Below are 8101 nucleotides of genomic sequence, written 5' to 3'. Positions count from 1 at the left end.
AGAAAGAAAGAAAGAAAGAAAGAAAGAAAGAAAGAAAGAAAGAAAGAAAGAAAGAAAGAAAGAAAGAAAGAAAGAAAGAAAGAAAGAAAGACAGGTGTTGCAGATTAGGATAAATCCTTTGCAGTCATTAACATTTTGAATGATCCTGCCTTGGTACTCCGAAAGCTACCTGCAATCCTCACAATAGCATGATTGCCATTTTAATGTAAATGGGACAACACACATATTTTTCAGGCTTTGATGCCACAACAAACCTGGTTTCCCACTTGTGAATATCAACGCTGGAAAATACAGCCATGGGTGTATTCACTCAAAATGGTGATTGCACATATTGAGAGAACTGTGAGTAGCACACTGTTCCAGTGAAGGGGTACCAAAAATGTAATGACTGAAAAGGGCTATGGGCAGAGAGGTAGACTGAGGGCTGAACGTGAAGAATCCTGAAGGTGCTCACTCAGTCTCTCTCTGGGGATCCAGTGAAGGGTTTCCTTGAGTCTAGAGCAATGTTCCCTCTAAGCTGTGGACTCTTGTGAGCAAAAAATCTACTTTGTGAGCTGCTGGCAATAAAGTTGTAAGCAGGCAATTTGGCTGCTGCATAAATTAGTTTGCTTTGAAACCATCCTTCCTGAGCTAAGACAAAAATGTGTGAGCCAGAGGCTAAAAAACTGTGAGCTAGCTCACACTAACTCAGCTTAGGGGGAACACTGGTCTAGAGGAGTGCCATTTATGTTCTATATTCATTTATTTAACATGTATTATTTTATTTTGGAAAAGATAAACATGTGGAAGAGAATGAAATGAACACAAACAGAAACACATACAAAATATTTGCAAGTGTTGTATAAATACATTATACAGGGGTCATTTCATAGAAAAAGAGGTGCAGGAGCTCATTAGCATAATCTATTAGCACAACCTATTTGCATGTGCCACACCCCCTGACATCACCGGAAGTGTGCCAGAAGGCAACACCCACCGCTTAGGCTCCACTGGACTGTTTTGGATTCCTAGCTATGGGGGCGGGAAAGCGCAGATCTGCCCTCATAGAGGAGGGAGAACTTGTACCTGAATAAACCTTGGTCTTAAAGGTGCCACTGGACTGTTTTGGATGGCCGGCAAGCGCAGGAAAGTGCGTGGCTGCTTGTGGGTCGAGGAGGGCAGTGCGGAGGACGCGCATGGCCTCGAGCAGGTAGGGGGTCAGGGCAGTGGCAGGGCAGAGGCACCGGAGGAGGCCGAGTAGGCACAGGAGGCCGGGGCAGAGCTCCTCGCAGGCCTCATGGGAGTCACTGGGGCCCGTCTTGCAGAGGCGCTGCGCCAGGGCCAGCATGAGGATGAGCAGAGCCTGGGCGGGCTGTCGCAGCAGCGCTCCGCTGGGTCACCCAGCGGGCCGGGAAAGGTGGGGGGGGGTCTGCTGGCAGCAGGGGGCGGGGCTTGCTGAATGTGCCTACCTCCTGGGCTCCTTACTGCCAGAGCTTCGCTCCTGTGAGCTCCTGCAGAAAATGAGCCCTGACATTATATAATGTACACAATATTTGAAAATGTAGCAAAAGTTGCAAAGATGCCCCAAGGAGATACCAGTGCCCTCTCCCCCTCCTCCTTGGAATGTCCCACTGCTCAGAGGAGTTGGAAGCTAGTAAAGGTGCTCCACCGCCCACCTACCCTCCCACACTCCTAACACCTGTGCTCAAATAGGTGGTGGAACGTGGCTTACCTTGCCAGGCTTCTGATGCTAGCAACAGTGACAAAGTGTATAGCAGCACTGGAGAACTCATCTTCATGACGGCAGAGCTCAATGGAGGGTTGCACTGAGGAAGAGAAAAAGAGGCTATCCAAATAGATATTACTAGCAAGCATAGGCAAATCTCTGGGAAGCCTCAGGACTGGGAAATTCCTGGAGATTTGGGGGTGGGCCCTGGTGAGGGCAGGGTTTGGGGAGGGACGTAATCAGGGTAGAACACCATGGAGTCCACCCTCCAATGAAGCCATTTTCTGTTGCCTGTAGATGAATTGTAATTCCAGGAGATCTATGGGCCCCACCTGGAGGTTGGCAAATACAACGGGACCAGTGTTCCCTCTAAGCTGAGTCAGTGTGAGCTAGCTCACTATTTTTTAGCCTCCAACTCACACATTTTTGTCTTGGCTCAGAAAGGATGGCTCCAAAGCAAACTGATTTATGCAGCAGCCAAATTGCTCGCTCAAAACTTTAAAGCCAGTAGCTCACAAGGTTGAATTTTTGCTCACAAGACTCCACAGCTTAGAGGGAACATTGAACGGGACCCTAGCTTCCCCAGTCTTTCTCTCCTGGGACTGCTGTTGGAGAATCCCCCCCCCCTCTCTCTGTCTGCCAGTTGTAGGTGAGACAGTCATGGGTGGGATTTATTAAGAGATGTTACTCAACAGATAGTGCAGATATTTGTTATCTCCTTTCCTCTGTATGTTTCTCAGTGGAAAGGTTTGACTGTAAAAGCTGTCTCGGAATGAATGACTGTACAACCACTGAGAGCTAACTGGGCATCAGAGTGCATCCCAAGCTCATTGAGGTCATTTGCTTCATGACTAGCAGGGAGAAGATCTTATGACAAGCAAGGTAAGGGTCAGGGCAGAAGCTTCTTTGGATTAGCCCAAGAGGGTTCCCTTGTACTGACTGGGGGAACTGAGTGCCGGCCCCCAAATTGATGCAGCCCCAGTCACGGTCTTCCTTTCCTCCATCCCTGTATGGCATACGTAGGCCACCTGAGGAGCTTATGGATTTCTGTCATTTCTAGTGTGGGCTTCAAGTGACACACCATAGAATAGAAATGCTGAGATCTACTACCTTTGCCAAACACAGGATCCTGCTTTAGCTATTTCCTGCCATTTCTATGCACAGGACAATGGCAGGTGGTCAAATCTAAGGGTGCTCGAATGGGTCAGCTGTGTGGGCAGAAGGGATGCTAGCCTCCTGATGTGACCTGGGGAATGGATCCCCTGGAAATCAGGGCTTTTTTTTTTTTTTAAGGTGCCAGAACTGTCAAGGAGAAAATGAAGTTTTCAGTCTGTATACTGAAAACTCACGAACTTTTAAACATTTTAAAAATAATTTTGTCAAAGAGGTTTTGCAACTCTGTTCCGGAGCATTCCTCCAGAAAAAAAGCCCTACCTGGAATTACAGCTCATCTCCAGACTAAAGAGATCAATTCCCCTGGAGAAAATGGATGCTTTGGTGGGTTGACTCTATGGCATTGAACCCCACTGAGGTCCCTGTCCTCCCCAGGCTCCACCCCCAAATCTCCAGGAGTTTCCCAAACTGGATCTGGCAACCCTACCCTCCCACCCGCACTCCCTGCTGGTGGCCAGGTGGAAACTGGCAACCTTAGACTGGGCGGGCAGGCACAGAAAAGTGATCTTATTCAGCAACAGGTTTCTCATATAAAGTACAACAGATCTGGAGCTCTGGAGCATGTAATGCCATGGGATTGGCTGTCTGGGAACACCTGATTCCCAAGATAAAAAGTTATGAGGTGGCAGAGCAAGTGGCCCAGGCTGAACTATCTGGAGTTTATTTATTTATTAAATTTATATCCCGCCCTCCCCAAACGGGCTCAGGGCGGCTAACAGAAGAGGCATATGACATGATTAAAAACTAAAAACAGAATAAGACAATCCATCACAAACAGAGGAGTTCCCTCCTCTGACTGGTCTGGGTGGCTAGTTCCTGGTTCAAGGCAACAGCACTTGACAGCACAACAGGCAGAGTGCAGGTGTGAGACAGAAGCTTTTGAGGGGCACACAGCTGAGTCCACACCAAGAATAACCCAGAATCAGGTTGTCTGTCTACCATTCATTCTCTCGAGTATATTTTCCTTAAGATTTTAAATAAACATGGGTCGCGGTCACACGCACGAGTTAATGCGGGAGGGGGGGAAGCAAGGCTATTTACCCTGGAGGAAATTGACCTGCAGTTGTGCGATCACACAGTTCCTTGAAGCTGCGGGCACAGCCCGCCACTGTGTGATCAAACGCAACCGCGGGGGAGTCGGGTTTTGCTTTTTGTTTTGCTGTTTGTTTCCTATTCACTCAAACGGGGGATCGATGAATCGCATCTCCACACTAAGGGCTTCCTATGGTAGTATGCGATGATAAGCATACTGAGAAGGGGAAAAAAACGGCACAGAATCGGGATGGCCTGATTAGACCATCCCAACGCCATGAGAGCGCACTGGAGCGATCGCACAGGGAACGTCTGTCTGTGGCCCATAGCAAACCCATTTGCTACTGCACTTTCCCAATCCCCAGTGTCTTTTAACTCAGCTTCTGCGGCAGAGCAAAACGGGTTGCCGACGAGTGCAGGACGCTCGGCAGATGTTCTCGTGTGATCGCGGCCTTAAAATCCACCTGGCATTCACACCTATGGTGCAGCTAATTCTGTGTGTGATCGTGACCCTGATGATGGCATAGCCCCAATGTCTAAGAGGTTTATACTATAAAGTATAAACTACTAAGAAATCTTATCTCCAATCCAACTTCATCCAATTGGGCTTTTCCCAAAACTGATCAAAAGCAAACATTTCTTTGATTCTCATTACCCACTATTCCTGGCTTTACCCAGTTACTATAACTATTCCTGACCATTTAAGCTTGCACCTGACATTCAAACATTTTTACTTTGTTGTTTCATTCATGCCATATCATGCAGAGTGATTATATACAACATAGATAATAAAGACACTGTACTGGCTTACGTAAATGCTCCACTGTTCACATGAAATGATTGTCCCCTTGAGTTTAAGCATCCCTCTGTGAAAGCTATACTTAGAATTTGTACCATAAAGAGAACAGAAGTATGATCAAAAACTGGACTCATGGATGGTGGTTAAAAAGCTTCTGAAAGATATTTCAGCTTCAGACCGAAAGAATCAGAAAAGCTTTGTGGAGCAGTTGAAAGGTCTAGTATCCTGCCTCCAACTAGCTGCCACATAAGCAGGGCATAATGGAAACAGCCATCTCCTGTTATCCCCCCCCCCCCGGTGCCAGGTAACTTAGAGGTATTCTGCTTCTGAGAAGAGAAGGAATTAATTTTTAAGGCCTCAAGATGCTGTGAAGAAAGACCTAAGAACATTCTACTGAATCCCAGTCACAGTCTGGATAAAGTCAGCTATGGCACTAAAACCAATGGAATTTGATAGCTGTAACACCTTAAGTCCCATGGCTTTCTGTCATGTCTAACTTTAATTCGGTTAGGGCCTACATTTTTGGTTAAGAAATCCTAGGCTAGAGAGGGAGCTCCATACTTTTAAGAGCAAAGAGGGACGAAAAAAGGCCCTATGTGGGTTTTCTCCTGTGCAGTGCAACAATAAATCAACAAACCACCCAAATCCTTTTGAAATGAGCATTCCTTTTAAAAGCTGCTCTCTTAAGCCACCCCTCCACCCCCAATGGAAAATTATATTTAATACCTGCCCTTCATTTGGTTGTGTAATAGTCTTCTTTGTCTTCCAGTCATGCCTCAGGGTGGAGTAGCCATGGTAATGCTGCCCTTGGAGGTCTAGGATACCTCATTACTTGGACACTTCTTAAATTCTGTGCACAGCTGCAGAACAACTACACCTTCTGCTGTTGACAGCAACAGAAAGGGGATGCAGTGAACCACTTCTGAGTGAGCAGGGAACATGCAGCCTCTTGCTGGCTCTCATTTCTTACCTTACCTTAACACAGGAAGCTGCAGCTCCTTCACTGTGTCATAGTGAGATTGAGGCCCCCAAGTATCAATAGGGCTTGCAAGGCCAGCAGTGTGAAAGCACCAGACCACGATCACATACCACTTCCTGATTTGTAAAGGTGATGTGAAGGGGTGGAGTACCAAACTTGTAGAGTACAGGGGACTAGATAGAGGCTGAAACGATCCATTACGTTTACCCCTTCACATGATCCCCCATCCAAATCCCCCACAGTTCTATGAAATGAGCATCGAGCACACCTTTAAAACATGGAAGCCCCATGGCCAAAATGAAAGTGACCATGTGGGAAGCTTTCCAGACTCTCTGCCTTAAGACTTTTTCCTTTCTCGGTTGTGGTCAGATGGGCTTTTTGATCCAGTGTCATTGCTTCTCTCCTCCAGATTTAAATTGCTTGTTCAGACAGCATTGTTGGTATCCTGTAAAGCAGTTGCTGGCCCCCTTTTCTCACCCCCAACTTTCCTGATACTAAATAAAGTCCATTCTTTACAGATCTTGCTGGTTTTACCGTCCATTTCCAGATGTCTGATCGCTCTCTTGTGAAGTCAAGCCGTGCCTCACTCTTCTGTTTCAGCACAATTTTTTAAAGGCAGCTAGCAATGTGCACATAAGCGGTCAATTGTCCCCCCTGGGCCGCTGCATCACTGCTGATGTGCTTCAGTGCCTGTACCGTCCTTCAGGATTGGGAACCCCCAGGGGAGTTGTCTTTGAGGGGAAAACTCCCTCCAACCCCCCTCCTGTATGCTGGTTCTGTGGTTACCACACAGCAATGATCTGGACGGTCACCCATGGCATGAGTACATTGTGAAGCAGGTGAAGAATGGGATGGCTGATCGAATCTATGCAGAACAAATTAACCCGGATAAAATTAGAGGCACGCCCACAACACGATAAGCATGCCATCTGACTGCAACCCTAGAGTTCTAAACATTGTCACTAGCTGTTGTGAAGTGGCTGACTCCCGGAAGCTCATTTTGTCCTCAGAGTAGTGATAAGTCATATAGCTGAGTGCTGGAGCACATGTTTTGCATACAGAAGGTTCCTTGTTCGATCCTTAGCAAAAAAAGAAATACGTGAGGCAGCAGGTGCTGGAAAAGGCCTTGGCTTGAGATCCTGGAGAGCCACTGAGAGCCAGAGTTGACCATTCAAGGCTAGACGGACCAGTGATCTGACCTGATATGATCCAGGTCCATCTGTTTATATGGTAGCCAATACCCTCATGCCATTGTATGTGGCATCTGGTGATCAGATTATTCCTTAATTAGAATATAATTTACTTGTGAAAACTGTCGGTGTCCTTTGTGGTATGTTTTCAAGAAGAGGCTGAGCAGCAATATGTGTGAATGTTTGGGGTACTAAGGAAAATCTGGTTTAGAGCAAATAGTCCTTTATTTGCAAAGAAATGTCAGCACTTCAAGAGTTAAGTGTCACTTGAAGAACTGCAAGATTCTTTAAAATGATTGACTGAGTCATAAACCAGCTTTGTAACGGGGGTAATCCCTATTTTACAAAAAAACGTAGACAAGGAGGTTTTGAAATTACTAGTTCCACATTCCACTGACTCAGCGATTCAGCTGTAGTACTGGAGACAGAACCCAGAAATTCTTCCAGGCCCCATTTGCAAATCCATGTTCATCACTTGAGGATTGTTCCATCAGGTGATGACTTCCATATGTGAATGATTCATCACAGATCAAACTGCCTTGGAGATGGGGGCTCTTGGCCAAGAGACAATGGGTAAAAAGATGAGAAAGAAATTAAAACAAAAGTACATAACCACTTGTTGTGTCCGCTGACCGCCACCGGAGGTCAGCGCACACTCCTGAGCTTCAGTCCGGCACAACAATGGGACTAGGATTCTAGTCCCTCCACTGGGGGGAACCAATGGGACCTTGGCGGGAGATTCAAACCCACCAATGGGACCAGGGGAAGCCCCTGGACTGTGTATATAGTTGGCCTGCCGGCCGTTAGTTCTTAGTCTTGTTGTGTACCAGTAAAGCCATGCTGATCACCACATCAGTTTCCATGCTTTCTTTACGCGTCTAACCCACTACACTTCAATGGCGACGAGGATGGGATCCCGCTGAGCAACCAGCCGGGCTGTCGGACGCTAAGGGGAAGCCAACGCACCGCCGCCCGCGCTCCGTCGATCGATGAGCACCGAGGGTGAGCAATCCGCTTCCCAGCCGCGGCTGCAGCAATCCGCTTCCCAGCCGCAACCGACCAGCACAATGGCCCTTGCTCCGGGATCAGGGCTGATACAGCCATTCGACACGGCGCGCCCTCAGCAATGGGGAGCTTGGATCACCGGCGTGAAGCAAGTTCTCATCTTCTGCCAGGTGACGGACGAGGCAAGAAAGAAAGGGCTTCTACTCGGGACATGCGGA

The sequence above is a fragment of the Gekko japonicus genome, unplaced genomic scaffold (assembly GCF_001447785.1).
Source record: "Gekko japonicus isolate JY-2015 unplaced genomic scaffold, Gekko_japonicus_V1.1 scaffold2453, whole genome shotgun sequence".
Classification (NCBI taxonomy): Eukaryota; Metazoa; Chordata; class Lepidosauria; order Squamata; family Gekkonidae; genus Gekko; species Gekko japonicus.
The sequence above is the reverse complement of the archived record's forward strand: the minus strand, read 5'-3'. Positions refer to the sequence as shown.